Source organism: Carlito syrichta, unplaced genomic scaffold (genome assembly GCF_000164805.1).
Source record: "Carlito syrichta isolate Samal-C Ts95f unplaced genomic scaffold, Tarsius_syrichta-2.0.1 Scaffold315753, whole genome shotgun sequence".
Lineage (NCBI taxonomy): Eukaryota > Metazoa > Chordata > Mammalia > Primates > Tarsiidae > Carlito > Carlito syrichta.
Window position 1 is genome coordinate 380688 of NW_007259849.1, and position 17063 is coordinate 397750.

Sequence of the window (17063 nt, forward strand, 5' to 3'; positions counted from 1 at the left end):
TAGCCATGAGCATGCCACTGCACTCCATACTGGGCCACAGAGTGAGACTTTGACTCAAAAAAATAAAATAGCTTGCCAGCTTATATTCTCTTTATGGCTTGGCCACTTCTTGATTATAGAAAGTAGAATTTAAAGGAATCTAAGGTTGTTGTCAATTTACTTAAAAAACTCAAAATCATTTTCTACTTGATCAGTCTCAGAGAAATGCTGAAATCTTCTTATCTCTTTCACCCTGGTCCAGAAGATAAAGACAGAAACAGCGGTCAGGCTCGGTGGTTCAGCCTGTAATCCCAGCACTTTGGGAGGCCCGAGGCAAGGGGGTTGCTGCAGCCCATGGGTTGGAGATCAGCCCAGGCAACTTGGTGAGACCTTGTCTTTACAATAAATACAAAATTAGCCAGTTGCGGTAGCGTGCGCCTGTAGTTTCAGCTACTTGGAAGGCTGTGGTGGAAGGATCGCCGGAGCCCTGCAGGTTGATGCTGGGGTGGCCATGAGTGGGCGACAGAGTGAGACTCCATCTCAAAAAACAAATAAATAAATAAATAAATAATAAAAAAGACAAAAACAGCAGGATTTAAAGAGGCAGCAGCTTCCTTTAGTTTCCACATGAGCTATACACTAAAACAGAGTCAAAGGTAACTCTCTTCCCTCTTGCAAAAAAAAAAAACAAGAGGCATCGTCCCCTCCCTCTGAGATTTGATTACGCCCTCAAGGCCATCAAGGCTTTTTGGGACTGCTGACAATGCACAGTTGCTTATTTAGTTGGGCTATATTTATGCATGACAAATTCCAGTTGCAGAAAGACCATGACATTATTAGAACTCAGCTTTGTCCTTTGATGAACAAACTCTTTCCCAATTTTGATTTTTAGGTCTTTCACTTCTCTCCACTGAGCCTTTCCTTGCCCCCTTCTCAGCTCTTGACAATAATGCACCCCTTGTAATCCTCTCAAAGGAGGCCACGGGCTCCACTTCCTACTCCTCCCCGGGAAAGAAGCATCATTATCCTTGCTCCTCACTCCGGTAGTTGTGCCCACTATAGTTGTACCCACGGGTCTCAGCCAGTTCTTCCTTTGTGGAGTTCATACAAGTCCTTTCTCACTCTTTCTGCACCCTCCTGAAAGGTCTCTCCCAGCTTCCCTACAATCGCTATTTTACTCAGTGACTTCTTCATGGGAGGAATGGCTGACCTCTCTTTTCCCCATCATCACCATGGGGAATGCCAACCATCCACACTAATAATACTCCTCATATTCTGCCCTCACACATTCCTTTTCCTTCTTTTTGACTGCAGAGACCTGCCAAACATCCTTCGGATCAGACCAGCAGAACATAAAGAATTGTTGACTTACTAATCTGGATGTGAACCTGAGATTTCTCTGTTTTGTTCCTTAATGTCATAACTTATGGGATAACTTCTGAAATGCCATAATTTGTTTTGCTTTCATTGCTTTTTAAAAAAACAACCTGATTATAAGAGCAGTGGCCCACGCCTGTAATCCCAACACTTTTGAAGGCCCCAGCAGGAGGATTGCTTGAGCCCAGGAGTTCAAGACCAGCCTGGGCAACATAGTGAGACCCCATCTCTACAAAAGACAAAAAATTAATTGGATGTGATGGCCCATGCCTATCATCCCAGCTACTCAGAAATCTGAGGCAGGAGAATCTCCTGAGCCCAGAAGGTTGAATCTGCGGTGAGCCGTGATTGTGCATTCAAACCTGGGTGACAGAATGAGATCCTGACTCAAACACACACACATACACACACACACACAGCAATAAGATTTGCTTGTTGAAAAAATAATTCGCCATGCATGGTGGCTCACACCTGTAATCCCAGCACTTTGGGAGGCAGATGTGAAGTATTGCCTAAGTACAGGGTTTCAAGACCAGTCTGGGCAACTTGGCGAGACCTCATCTCTACAATAGATCAAAAAATTAGCCAGATGTGGTGGTGCGCATCATGGTTCCAGCTACTTGGAAGGCTAAGGAGGAAGGATCGCCTGAGCCTAGCACATCCAACTGCAGTGGCCATGAATGTGTCACTGCACTCTAGCCTGAAGGACAGAGTGAGACTCCTACTCAAAAATAAAGAATTCCAATTTGTACAGAAGGTTATAAATTTTAAAAATTACATGTTTCTGATCTCCTTAACTCCAGTGCCCTCCATCTGCAATGTACCTCAGTCACTTAGCAAGAAACCTATAATACAGACTGCTTATCTTTTACCATGGCTCTATATCTACGGTGCCAATCCCCAAAATGTCTTCTCTGACCATATCACCTGCGCTTCCTCCTCTCTCAAATGCTTGCAAGCCCTAAAATTGCTTCTTATTTCATTTTCATCAAGTCCCTTTATGATTTTCTATTCTTTTCTATCACCTCTGTCAGACTTGACATATGATTAACCACTAACACACCACCCCAGGATGGATCCACATCTTGCACTTCTGCTGTTCCACCTTGCCAGTCCCAAGCCTTCAGGAATAGTTGTCAAATGTTATTGGAGAAAGTCCTGAAGCCATTGTGACTGGATCTACCCCGAGTCCATTCTTTTTTGGGTCTACTGATACTCACTGCTTTCCTTTGCTTTTTTTTTTTGAGTTGGAGTCTCACTCTGTCACCCAGATTGGAGTGCAGTGGCCGCTCCTGCCCACCGCAGCCTCGACCTGCTGGGCTCCAGCGATCCTTCCGCCTCAGCCTTCTGAGTAGCTGGAATTACAGGCATGTGCTACCATACCCGGCTGATTTTTGATTTATTGTAGAGATGAGGTCTCGCCAAGTTGCCCAGGTGGGTCTCGAACCCGCGGGCTCAGGCAATCCACTCACCTCAGCCTCCCAAAGGCGCGGGATTACAGGCTAAGCCACCGAGCCCAGCTCCTTTGCTTTTAATTAATCCATCATCCCACCTCCCAGAGACCTTTCCATCTCTCTCATTTTCCACAGTCCTTAGTTCTGTTCAGCTCCCTACTCATAACAGGTGACTTTGTTGCCTTAAAAATTTTAGTGAGATATGTTATCTCTTATTTGAGAACTTCAAATACTTTTCTTTCTATCTCAGATCTCTGTGTATTCTTCTTCTTCTCCTCCTCTTCTCCTCACCTAAATCTGAGGTTACTCTCTCAGCCAGTGCACTTGATCCAAGTCTCTTCATCCTGCTTGGTTCTGTGCTCCTCCATCAGCTATCTCCCTTCTCTTGCATCTTCCAACTTTCCTTCTGAGTTGACTTCTCAGCTTCTGCCTATATAAACATCTCTAAGAAAACCTGAACTTATCCTGAAGTCTCGTCACTTTTCAATACCTCTTTCATTACCACTATTAAATGTTTTGGAATTATAGTGAAACCAATCACATCCACTAGGTTTGCACCAACACTCTAGCTTAACGTCTTCCATCATGTATTTCCCTTTTTCTCTCCTCAAACTAAGCTCCCTTAGTGTCACCAGTGATTTGTTAATTACTGAGGCTCCCAGCCAGTTTTTCTCCCAATCAGTTCTCTGCTGCAGCACTTACTGTTGACATGAAATGTTTCCTCTCTTTACTCCCTGACTCAGCACTGCTTTGATCTCCTCCTGTCTCTTTGATCACTCTCAATCCATCTCTGTTACTCAGTTTTTTCTAGCCTCCTAAATTCGAGCATCCTCAGAACTTCTATATCTTTTAAATATCATCCATTTCCATTACTGTGATTCTTACTTTCAAATCTTGATCCCCAGCCCCTATTTCTTCTGAGGACTGAACTTAAATTTCCAGACAATCTGTCAGTATCTAAAACCCAAAATATTTATTTATTTATTTTTAGAGACAGGGTCTCACTCTTCAAGAGATGGAGTGCAGTGGCTTGATCATGGCTTGCTGCAATCTCAAATTCCTGGACCCAGGCAATTCTTCCACCTCAGCCTCCCGAGTAGCTGGGACTACAGGTATATGCCACTATGCCCGGCTAATTTTTTTTTTAATTTTCTGCAAGGACAAGGTCTCGCTATGTTGCCTAGGCTGGTCTCAAACTCTTGGGCTCAAGCAATCCTCTCAACTTCAGCCTCCCAAAGTGCTGTGAAACTCACAATATACCAAATACATTTCAAGATCATTTTTTTCTCTTCCAAATCACCACTTCTGCTATCTGCTCTATAAATTCCATACAAATAAGTATGACCCTTTATACATAATGGTATAACTTTCCATTCCATTAATATAAAAAGTTTTCTCCATCCCCCATAACTAGAGTGACCTTTCCTCCTTTGCTCCACATCTCGTCATTCGCCAAATCCAGTGCATCGCACCTTCACATTTTCTCCAGAATCAGACACCTATTTCTCACATTGTCTTACATCAGTACCTTCTTCCCTCTCCCTACAAGTACTACAATCATTTCTCCTATTTTTCCCCATTCTATGTTTTCTATTCTGCCAGATTAATTTTTCTAAACTCATTTAATATCACCTTACTCACAACTCCCAGTTTTTTTCCAAAGTCCAGATACCTTAGTAGGCATTAAGGACTGCTTACTTAACTTGCCTTCCCAGCAGCATTATCCACCATTATTTCTCTAAATGTGTCCAGTGTTTAGATAAAGCCAATCATTCACTTTCCCCATCTCAGACCTGAAACTTCGCTGCCTGTGTGCTTTTTGTTGGTGTTGTTTTCCTGCCAAGAATGTCATGCCTTTCAATCCTGTTGAAATCCTACCCTAGCTTCAGTCCCTGTTTTAAATGAACCTCTTGATGTATCTTTTACTATTGGGGGAGTAACCTGTCTGTCCTCTGATCTCCCATATCTTACTCTTGATCTACTTTGCATCCCACCTATTTGTGAATGTACCATCTTCTCATCATGGATATGTTGTCCTAACTATAGATCGTGTCTTTATACTATTTTCCAAGTATTTTGTTTTGTTTTTTTCTTTTATCTATTTATTTATTTTGAGTTGGAATCTCCCTCTATCACCCAGGCTGGAGTGCAGTGGCACGATTACCGCTCACTGCAGTCTTCACCTCCTGAGCTCAGGCGATCTTTCCAGCTCAGTTTCCTGAGAAGCTGGGAATACAGGCATGCATTATCATGACAAGCTAATTTATTTATTTATTTTTTGGCAGAAAGAGAATCTTGCTACATTGTCTAGGCTGGTCTCAAACTCCTGGGCTCAAGTAATCCTCCCGTCTCACCCTCCCAAAGTGCTGGGATTATAGGCGTGAACCACTGCACCTAGCAATTTTCTGAGTATTTTACTAAATTCTGCAGATTCAAAGATGAATTTTTTTAAAAGGTTCCTAATATCTCCAAGAAACGCAAAACCTCTTTACCCAGAAGAAAAACGTATTTATATCTCTCATTCCCATTCTCCTGTGCAGGTTTCTCATTCACTCAGAAGGAAGTGAGTTCCTGTTGCCACTCTTAGAAGGTGGAGAGCATAGAGGAAGTGGGGCCATCTTTACCACTGTGGCAAGAAGTGTGTTCTCAAATCTCCATATCGGCATTCTGAAAGCAGATCCTTGCTCTAGAGGGCAGACCACAGACTAGTGATAAAGATAGACCCCAGAGCACCCAGTTACGAGGCTGTTCAAGAAGAATAGAAGCGTGTGCTGTGAGAGCTTTGGAAGGCATCGCCTTCATGAAGTGAGAGCCAGGAAGAATAGGTCCGACATCAGGATGAAGGAAATTGGCAGCTATTCAACTCAGGTTTTTGTCAGTTTTTTCTCATTAATCATTCATGAAATACAAAGTCCAGCACTATGGCATTCCCAAACATTAGACATAGTGACACTGTCTTGTCTTGCAAGCATTTACAATAATGCAAAACTCTTAAGAAATATGTTGCTGCAGGGTGCAGTGGCTCATGCCTGTCATCCCAGCACTTTGGGATGCTGAGGCGAGAGGACTGCCTGAGTCTAGGGTTTCAAGAACTGCCTGGACAACTTGGCAAGACCTCATCTCTACAATAAATCAAAAAATTAGCAGGGTGTGGTGGCATGTGCCTGTAGTTCCAGCTACTTGAAAGGCTGAGACTAGAGGATCACCTGAGCCCAGCAGGTCAAGGCTGCGGTAGCCATGAGTGTGCCACTGCACTCTAGCCTAGGCAACTCAAACTCAAAAAAAAAAAAAAAAAATTAGCCAGGTGTGGTGGTACGCACCTGTAGTTCCAGCTACTTGGAAGGCTGAGGAGGAAGATCACCTGGTGCCACTACACTCCAGCCTGGGTGGCAGAGTGAGATTCTGACTCAAAAAAAAAAAAAGAAAGAAAGAATTATGTTGCTGTTTCAGATGGTGTAGTTATACAGGGGCCATCCTTTTGGTCTTGGGGTTGATATACAGATGACTGCTGGGAAGTCTGGATTCTTTGACAGTGGTGACCGAGAGAAATCAACCAATAGAAAACAAAGAAGTTATGATTCTGCCACATGGAAGTTGAGTGACCAAGTCATTTAACTTCTCTTGAATTTAGTTGCCTGATTTTTAAAAAAATGAAGATAGCAGTGATGCCAACTCCTTATTTATGAAGGAGGAAAATAATATTTATTAAATGTATGCTAAGGACCAGGCATTGTGCCAGTTAATATGTATGTTTAATTCATTTCATCTTCATTAAATAGCTGTGAGGTTAGCTAGTATCATTATGCCCAATTTATGTCTGAAGAAACTAAGGCTCAGCAGGGATTAAATAACTTCCCCAAGGTTACAGAGGTAACAAGAAGTATATCCAGGAGAAACCTGTCTGACCCCAAGTATATCACTCTTTTCCATTACTCCATTCAGCTACTCCAAATCACAATCTTACTTGAAAATGACAGTGTCATTCCATGAAAAGTGCCCCAAATTAAGAATCACAGCCAGGCGCTGTGGCTCATGCCTGTAATCCCATCACTTTGGGAGGTAAGGGCCAGAGGATTGCCTGAGTCCAGGGGCTCGAGATCAGCCTGGGCAACATGGCGAGACCTTGTCTCTACAGTAAATCAAAAAATTAGCTGGGCATGGTGGCACGTGCCTGTAGTTCCAGCTACTTGGAAGGCTGAGGTGAAAGGATCATCTGAGCCCAGCAGGTAAAGGCTGTGGTGACCATAAGTGTGTCATTACATTCCAGCCAGGGCAACAGAGTGAGACTCATAAAAAAAAAAAAAAAAAAAAATCATCAGAGAGCCAACTGCATCGACAAGGTGAGTCTTTCATAACATCCAATAACCCCCCAATCTGCCATTTTTTTCTCTTCAGAAATTTCTACTTATTCTCTCCAGGTCACTCTCGAATGTTACTTCATTCAAAACTTTCCAAACTGTCTGCTCCCCCAGCTCCAAAGCTATGACTCTACCTTCCAGACATCTGTATACAGTAGCCCTTAGCACACTAGTTACAGTTATTATGAAAGACAAAGCCAGAGACTAGGATAGTACCTGGCATAGAGTAGGCTCTCCATACAAGCTTTCTGAATAAATTAAAGAAGTGTAACAGTACACAAATAATTTTTTAACCATATTTTTATTTTAAAATTGTGGGGTACAGTTAAGGGTTAGATATACAAATATGCATCGTTCAGGCACCCTTGTTGATAAGGGGTGTCCCCCCATCCCCAGACAGATATTGACTACCATTAATCCCACCACCCTTGCCCTCCCTGTCTCCACTGTCGATCCTTTTCTTATAGTATTATGATAGATGTTCAAGGTCCACTTATGAGTGAGAACATGTGATACTCAGATCTTTGTTGCTGTGAAAAATCATTCAGTATTATAGACTCTAGTTCCATCCAGGTTGATGAGAAATTCATGATTTAGTTCTTTTTTATGGCTGTGTAGTATTCCATCAAGTATATGTACCACATTTTTAAAATTCAGTCCTCTTTTGATGGACAGCATGGTTGGCTCCAGGTTCTTGTTATTGTGAACAGTGTTGTGATAAACATACGTGTGCAGATATCTTTTTTATAGAGTGATTTGGGTTCTTCAGGGTATATTCCCAGTAGGGAGATTGCAGGGTCATATGGGAGGTCAATATTTAGTGCTTTTAGGAATCGCTACACTGCTTTCCACAGAGGTTGCACTAGTTTACACTCCCACCAATAGTGTATAAGTGTTCCCTTTTCACTACATTCTCTCCAGCATCTGTTATTTTTTGTTATTGATAATGGCCATTCTGACTGGAGTTCGGTGGTATCTCAGTGTAGTTTTAATTTGCATCTCCTTGATGATTAGTGAGGTTGAACATTTCTTCATGTGTCTGTTGGCCGCTTGTATGTCTTCTTTTGTGAAGTGTCTGTTCATATCTTTTGCCCACTTTGTAATGGGGTTGTTTGTTTTTTTTCTTTTCAGCACATTTGAGTTCCTTGTAGATCCAAGATGTTAAGCCTTTGTCGGACCTGGAGTTGGCAAATACTTTGTCCCAGTCTGTGGGCTGTCTTCCTGCTCTCTAGATGGTTTCTTTGGCTTTGTAGAACCTTGTGAGTTTAATGAGGTCCCACTTGTCTATCTTATCTCTTATGGCCCGTGCATTTTGGGTTGTTCAAGAATTGGATGCCAGTTCCAATTTCCATAAGGGTGTGCCCGGCATTTTCTAAGGTTCTTATAGTTTGAGGCTTTACATTTAGGTCTCTGATCCATTTAGAGTTAATTTTTGTGTATGGGGATAGATAGGGGTCTTGTTTGAGTCTTCTGTATGTGGTCAGCCAGTTTTCCCAGCACCATTTACTGAATAGGTTCTCCTCTCCCCAGTGGTAGGTGGTGGAGGCTTTGTCAAAGATGAGTTGGTTGAGAAATTGACACAAATAATTTAATCTCTCTAGGTATCAGATTTTGTTTTGTTTTGAGTTGGAGTCTCACTCTGTCACCCAAGCTTGAGTACAGTGGCACACTCACAGCTACCACAGCCTCTACCTGCTAGGCTCAGGTGATCCTTCCATCTCAGCCTTCCACGTAGCTGCAACTACAGGCACACACCATCTCCACTCGGCTAATTTTTTTGATTTATTGTAGAGACGAGGACTCGCCATGTTGCCCAGGCTGGTCTCAAATCCCTGGGCTCAGGAAATCCTCTTACCTCTGCTTCCCAAAGTGCTGAGATTACAGGCATGAGCCACCACTCCCAGCTATCAGTTTTACCACCTTTAAAAGAGATGACTAGTCTCTCATATCTCACAGGAGTATCATGAGAATTCAATGAAATAATACATTGTGTGTCTTAAAAATAAAAATAAAGCTTAAATACTAGTCAATAAGAAGGAAGAACACAAAATATGTTGAATTTTTTCACTTCTATTTTCTTAGATTTCATACTTAAAAAAAAATCATACTAGAAGTTTTGTGAGTAAAGGGATAGCCCTACTTTTTCTCACACATAAATGCATGTATATACATGCACAGAGCCCACATTTGAGGACTTCACACTACACAACAAGTCATTGACTTCCTGGCTGGTTTGTACATGGAGGTGTCTTTTGATGATGAAAATCTTATAGGAGAGTGTTCAATCTCTAAGACTTTGGAAGCAAAGGACCTTGGGTTTGAGTCAAGGTTCTGCCACATGCACTTGAATAACCAAGTCATTTAACTTCTCTTGTATTTGTTTCCTCAAAAAAAAATGAGAATACTAACGATGCTTACTCCTTAAAATTGTTGTGAGGACTAAATGAGTTAATTCATATAAGATACATACTACTGTTCTGGACCAAAGCATGCCTTACAAATATGTGATAAAAATGATAATTGAGGTGATAAATCATCAAAAGCTGATTATTTCTCCATCATGCTGAAGCTAACCACTGAGCGTACCTTTGTAAAGATTAAAGAAATTAAATAGGAGCCTATCACTTCTTGGTTTATGGAACTTGACAAAATCCAAGACACATCCACTCATATTATCTCCTTTGTGTTCCCAGTAGTTCTGGGAGGCAGACAGTTAGTGAGAGAGAAATGGTTCAGAGAGGTTAAGTGAAAAGGTCAGTACTATAGCATCTCAGAGCAGCACTAGGCCTGGGACAGTCCTCCTGCTCATCACCTGGGCCTCATTGTGTGGTTTCTTTTTCTTCTTTTTTGTTTGTTTGTTTGTATGTTTGTTTTTGAGTTGAAGTCTCACTCTGTCACCCAGACTGGAATACAATGGCTGCTTCCGGTCACTGCAGCCTCGACCTGCTGGGCTCCGGCCACCCTTCCGCCTCAGCCTTCCAAGTAGCTGGAACTACAGGTGTGCGCTACCACGCCAGGCTAATTTTTGATTTGTTGTAGAGATGAGGTCTCGCCAAGTTACCCAGGCGGGTCTCAAACCCACGGGCTCAGGCAATCCACTCACCTCGGCCTCCCAAAGCGCTGGGATTATAGGCTGAGCCACGGAGCCTGGCTTCTTTTTCAGTAATATTTCTGATAAGCACTGAGTCAACCAGGCTCAAGTTGCTCCTGCCCCAACATTAGAACAACAGTAGGATTTAGACCAGTACCAAAGATAATAATCTTTTTCTTCTGCCTACTTTAAAAACTCCAGTCACATGCATGCCAGAAATGCATAAAAAAGTATGCCACGCTGACAGCAACATTGGAAATATAACTTTGCTTACGGGGAACTTAGAGTACTTTCCCACTGATTATATTTTCTTTATTTTTCTGTATGTGTTTGGTTGATCAAAACAACCTATTAACAACGTTCTCACTGAGGCATAACCATGAACTTCCTAGAGATTGGTCAAGAGCAGGTGACATTGGCTTCTTTTGTGCACCAAGTATTGTTATGGGGGTGATGGGGGGGCATTCCTGGATGTCAGGAAAGCTTTGGTTTCTCTAATCAGTCGATGAAATTCAGTTTATTTCAACAAGCATTTTTTGATCTCATCGTACCTGCCAGATTCTCTGCCATGTACAAATCGCATAGTCTAACCAGCATGTCATCATGCTTCCTGTTCTAATCCCAAACTTCCCTTCACTGGTGACAATACCACACAGCTGGCCAACAGAAAGAGGGAGTGATTTGGGGAAGCCCTGATAGCTCTCATTCCCATATGTACTGTTTGGCCATAGTTTAAAATAAGCATGTTTCTTTCCTTTCCTTGTCCTATGGGGTGTGCACTATTTTTCAAAATCCTCTTAGAATAACAAAAGTGGGTCACTTGACTTACCTAAGTTGGTATCTGGTTTTTTGTTTCATTTTGTTTTTGAGTCGGGGTCTCATTGTATCGCCCAGGCTGCAGTGCACTGGTAAAATCACAGCCTCGACCTCCTGGGCTCAGGAGATTCTTTCACCGAAGGCTCCAGAGTAGCTGGAACTACAGGCCTGTGTCACCATGCCTGGCTAATTACTTTTTAAAGAGTCGAGGTCTCGCTATGTTGCCTAGGCTGGTACCAAATTCATAGGCTCAAGCAATCCTCCCACTTCAACCTCCCAAATTGCTGGTATTATAGGTGTGAGCTACCATGCCCAGCCTTATTTTTGCATCTTACTCTTAGTTCAGGTGTATGTTGATCTTGAAGAGCTTCTTTTGACATTCTTCTATGCTTCAAGAAGGTGCCCACAGTGATTCAGACCACCTCCCTTGTCCCGAGTTGCCTGTACTTCCCACCATCTACACCCAGTGGATAACATGGCTTCCTGCTTTACCAAGATCAGCTGTGTGTCTTAAGCTCTCAAACTTTATCTTTACTCACAACATCACTGCTGCTACTCATGCTTCTAATTCCTCCCTGATAATCTTAGTGATATGGGTTCTTTCCTCAAACTCTCCCTGCCTTTCTCCGATGCTATTCTTTCATTTCATCCTCTCCGTCTCAAGATCTCTGAATACCTCAGGCTCTATACTACATCGTCTTCCTTAGTCTCTGAGCATAATTAGCTGGAGTCTCCTCTAAGGAGGAATGTTCCTCAAATCTAAAGACTCTCCTGTCCCTTGCCTACTACAGAATTGCATCTTGCCGGATCTTCTCCTATTTCTCTCACTATTCTTTTTCTGTTCCCTGTATTTATTCTGGTCTCAGCTCTTCCCTCTTTCCACACTTTTCTTACTCCCTTGTCCATTCATTTATTCATTGATTTGGGCCCTTTATGAAGAGGACCTAATATCTACCTGCCATAAGGTAGGCATAGGAGTACAGCAGTGAACAGAACAAAAATAGCTGCTTTCACGGAAAAGAAACATCCTGATGAGAGGTGGCAGAAAATAAGCAAGTACATAAGTTAAAAATAACATAAATTTGGATAGTGAGAGAAGACACAAAGAACAAAAAATAGGGTAATGAGATGGAGAGTAGCTTCACATGAGGGAAGTAAGCAGGAGACCTAGTTATTTATTTACTTTTATTTTAAAGATGTGGTAGCCGGGCTCGGTGGCTCAACCTGTAATCCCACGCCTTTGGGAGGCTGAGGTGAGTGGATTGCCTGAGCCTGCGGGTTTGAGACCCTCCTGGGCAGGCGAGACCTCATCTCTACAATAAATAAATAAATAAATTAGCTGGATGTGGTAGCGCGCGCCTGTAATTCCGGCTACTCGGAAAGCTGGGGCTGAAGGATGGCCAGAATCCAGCAGGTCGAGGCTGCTCAAAAATAAATAAATAAATAAACATGTGGCATACAATTCAGGGTTAGGTATACAAATGGTCATTGTACATTGGGCCTCACTTTGGTCCCCACTTCATCTGGTTTGAGATCAGGCATTTATTTATTTATTTGAGTCGGAGTTTCACTCTGTCACCCAGGCTGGAGTGCAGTGGTATGCCCACGGCCACTGCAGCCTCGACCTTCTGGGCTCAGGTGATCCTTCTGCCTCAGCCTTCCAAGTTGCTGGAACCATAGGTATGCACCACCATGCTTGGCTAATTATTTATTTATTTATTTATTGTAGAGATGAGGTCTTGCCGTGTTGTTCAGGCTGGTCTCAAACCCCTAAACTGAGGTAATCCTCTCACCTCCATCTCCCTAAATGCTGGGATTATAGGCATGAGCCACTGCACCCAGCAGGAGACCAATTCAGAGCGAACAGGAAGAGCTACTCTAAGGTGAAGTCATTGAAGGCAAGATCAAAATCACAAGAAACCAGCCACAGGATGAAGTGCATTCCAGGAAGAGGGAACATCAAGTGCTATGTCTGTGGTAATAATAATGGGAAACATCTTGGTAAGTATGAAGTACATTTTTAAAAAATTAAATGTACCTGGAACATTATGGATAAGACTGAGAATGATAGACAAGAGTACAGACAGATAGCCAGGACACAGGGCTGACTTGTTAGGTCATGGTGAGGAGTCTAGTTTTTATTTTATTGTATTTTATTTATTTTTTTGAGTTGGAGTCTCATTCTGTCGCCCAGACTGGAGTGCAGTGGCTGCTCCCGGCCACCGTAGCCTCGACCTGCTGGCCTCCGGCGATCCTTCCGCCTCAGCCTTCCGAGTAGTCAGAATTACAGGTGTGCACTACCACGCCTGGCTGATTTTTTTTTTTTTTTATTGTAGAGATGAGGTCTCGCTGCCCAGGTGGGTCTCGAACCCACGGGCTCAGGCAATCCACTCACCTCAGCCTCCCAAAGGTGCGGGATTACAGGCTGAGCCACCGAGCCCGGCTTTTATTTTATTTTTATTTTATTTATTTTAGAGTCAGGGTCTCATTCTGTCACCCAGGCTGGAGTGCAGTGGCATGATAATGGCTCACTGCAGATTCAACCTCCTGGGCCCAAATGATCCTTCCACTTTAGCCTCTTGAGTAGCTGGGACTACAGGCGCGTGCCCCTGTAATCCGGCTTATTTTTCTGATTTTTTGTAGAGACAAGGTCTTGCTATGTTGCCCGGGCTGGTCTCAAACTCCTGGGCTCAAACGCCTGACCTTCCAAAGTGCTAGGATTTCAGGCATGAGCCACCATGCCCGACCAGAGTCTAGATTTTATTTCAGTGTAGTGAGATGCATGGAAGGGTTTTAAGCAAGATAAGTTCATAATCTTATACAAATCAAAGATTGCTGTCTCTACTGCTTAGAGAATAGAATGTATGTTTTTTTTTTCTTTCATTCTTGATTTTTTGGTTTTTTTTAGTTGAAGTCTCACTCTGTTGCCCAGGCTGGAGTGCAGTGGCATGCTCATGGCCACCACAGCCTTGACTTGCTGGACTCAGGAGCTCCTTCTGCCTCACCCTTCCTAGTAGCTAGAACTACAGGCATGCACCACAATGCCTGGCTAATTTTTTATTGCTTTATTGTAGAGATGAGGTCTCGCCAAGTTGCCCAGGCTGGTCTCGAACCTGTAGGCTCAGGTAATCCTCTCGCCTCGGCCAAAAATCAGTCTGGTGTGGTGGCACACACCTACTGTCCCAGGTACTTGGAGGGCTGAGGTGGGCTGCCTGAGCCCAGCAGGTCAACGATGCAGTGGCCATAAGCATGACACTGTACTCCAGCCTGGGTGACAGAGTGAGACTCTGACTCAAAAGAAATAAAAATTAAGTTAGGAGTATAAAAAAGGTAGATTTATCAAAGAGAAGACACATTGTGAATTGCACAACAGGAAGGGCAACAGCAAGACTGCCTGTTGTCATCAAATAGGTGGTGGCCTAATGTTCCTCCCAGTGGAGTGTGGCCTTCTTTTCAGTTAGGGTGAGGTTTAGGATTCCGGTCATGCATTTGGGTGCCTGCCATGCAAATGAAGCAGTACTGATGGTTGATATTTGACATTGATTGTAAGCTACTCATGGGCCAGCTTGGGGTTTGTAAAGCGACTGGTCGATTGTGGGGTTTTGTTTCTTTCACAGCACCACAGTTGACTACTCTTTGTCATGGAACCAGCACCAAATATTTTACAGTTGGCTATTCAGCTTTTAGAATTCTTGTAGTTATCTCATTATGATTTCATTCCTCAATATACCTGGGGTGCCAGAAAAAGTATACACATTTTGAGAGATGGTATCTATGTATTACCTTTAGTTTGCTGTAATCAGAAGTGTCTGGACGCTGATGGTAACCACTTTCAGCATGTCTTATAATCGCGGAAGTCAAATGCGACTTGTATTCATTTACAATTTTAATAGTTTTTTCCTTTCTTAAAATGTTCATACATTTTTTTGGCACCCTCTGTAGTTTACCCAATTTACCCAATTGATGCTGGCCAAATCAGGCCTCATATTCCTCCGCAATAAATACACGTAAGAAAAAATTATGTAAGGCTAAACCAATTCCTGCTGTAGGTAGTTGTGGTGGTGATGGTTGATAAAAATTATCAGACTGAAAATATCTTTGTGACTCCGTGTATCTCCATTTTGGTGAGACCTTCAACAAAATCAAAGAATCTCAAAGATGATAGAAACTTTATCATAATCTTTCTAAATTTTGAACTTCTAGATCCCCACTCCCCAATTACTAGTAAACCTCTGGATAACAATTGCTTGAACAGGTAATGGGTAATTCATTCCACTTTGGAAAGATTTGAAGTATATTGCTGAGAATGTTTTCCCTTAATGTAAACAATTGATTCTACCTCTTCCCTGCAGATTTCCTCTCACATATGCTTTTCTTTTCAATTTTTGGAACGTTTTATGCTATGCATATGGAAAATAGGGACATGTGTTTGAATATTTATTTTTGATTAACTGTACTAAAGAAATTTAGTTACTATCTCATTGTCAAACTCAAGTGAAGTCTTTAGAAGTCAAAGGACTCCCTGGTTTTGTCCTACTCATTTTTGAAGAAATCTATATTTTGATCAAGTGATTGTCAAGCATAGAGGTGAAACGAGGCTAAAGAAGAGAGATATACTGAGTTATTAAACCTGAGTAAAAGTATTAACACAATGTGTTACTTTATTGAAACTAATATATTTTAGTAGCAATATGTGCAGTGAAAGGAGGGACCCCAAGAACTTTAGAACAGATTTAGCTTTAGCACAACCATTTTACCACTTTGCTAAAGTTTTACCACTGACACCCTTTGCTAAGCAGCTGGCACTGCCTCCATGTCCCTTTTACCTTATAATCATTAATAAGAAAAATCACAGCCGGGTTTCGTGGCTCAGCCTGTAATCCCGCGCCTTTGGGAGGCTGAGGTGAGTGAATTGCCTGAGCCCGCGGGTTCGAGACCCACCTGGGCAGCGAGACCTCATCTCTACAATAAATCAAAAAATTAGCCAGGCGTGGTAGCGTGCGCCTGTAATTCCGGTTACTCAGAAGGCTGAGGCGGAAAGATCGCTGAAGCCCAGCAGGTCGAGGCTGCGGTGGCCAAGAGTGGCCATTGCACTCCAGTCTGGGCAACAGAATGAGACTCCAACTCAAAAAAACAACAAAAAAAGAAAAATCACCTTTCCCGAAACTGGTTCCCCGGGTCAGGCCTTAGAAATCAGCGATCATTCAAGCCCCCTTCAGCATGTCCAATCCACCCAACAATCTTTCTTTCAGGCATTTGTATCAATACATTGTTAACAGTTGTCCACAACAACCTCCAGTCCACCACCGGAAGGCATCTGGATTAATATATTATCACCAGACCATGACCAATCTCCAGCCCACGACTGGAGGTCGTGAGTTGCTGGTGCCTGGCGATGACAAGATCCAAGACTTATGTGACTACTTTCTTTTCTTTTTTTGAATTGGAGTCTCACTCTGTCACCCAGGCTGGAGTGCAGTGGCACGCTGACAGCCATCACAGCCTCGACCTGTTGGGCTCAGGAGATCCTTCCACTTCGGCCTTCCAAGTAGCTGGAAATACAGGCACATGCCACCATGCCCCGCAACTTTTTGATCTATTGTAGAGATGACGTCTTGCCAAGTTTCCAGGCTGGTCTCGAACTCATGAGCTCAGGCAATCCTCTCACCTCAACCTCCCAAAATGCTGGGATTATAGGCGTGAGCAACCGTGCCCCACTGTGACTACTTTTTTTTTTTTTTTTTGAGTTGGAGTCTCACTCTGTCACCCAGACTGGAGTGCAGTGGCCGCTCCTGGCCACTGCAGCCTCAATCTACTGGGCTCCGGCGATCCTTCCGCCTCAGCTTTCTAAGTAGCTGGAACTACAGGCGCATGCTACCACGCCCGGCTAATTTTTGTTTTATTGTAGAGATGAGGTCTTGCCAAGTTGCCCAGGCGGGTCTTGAACCCGTGGGCTCAGGCAATCCACTTGTCTTAGCCTCCCAAAGG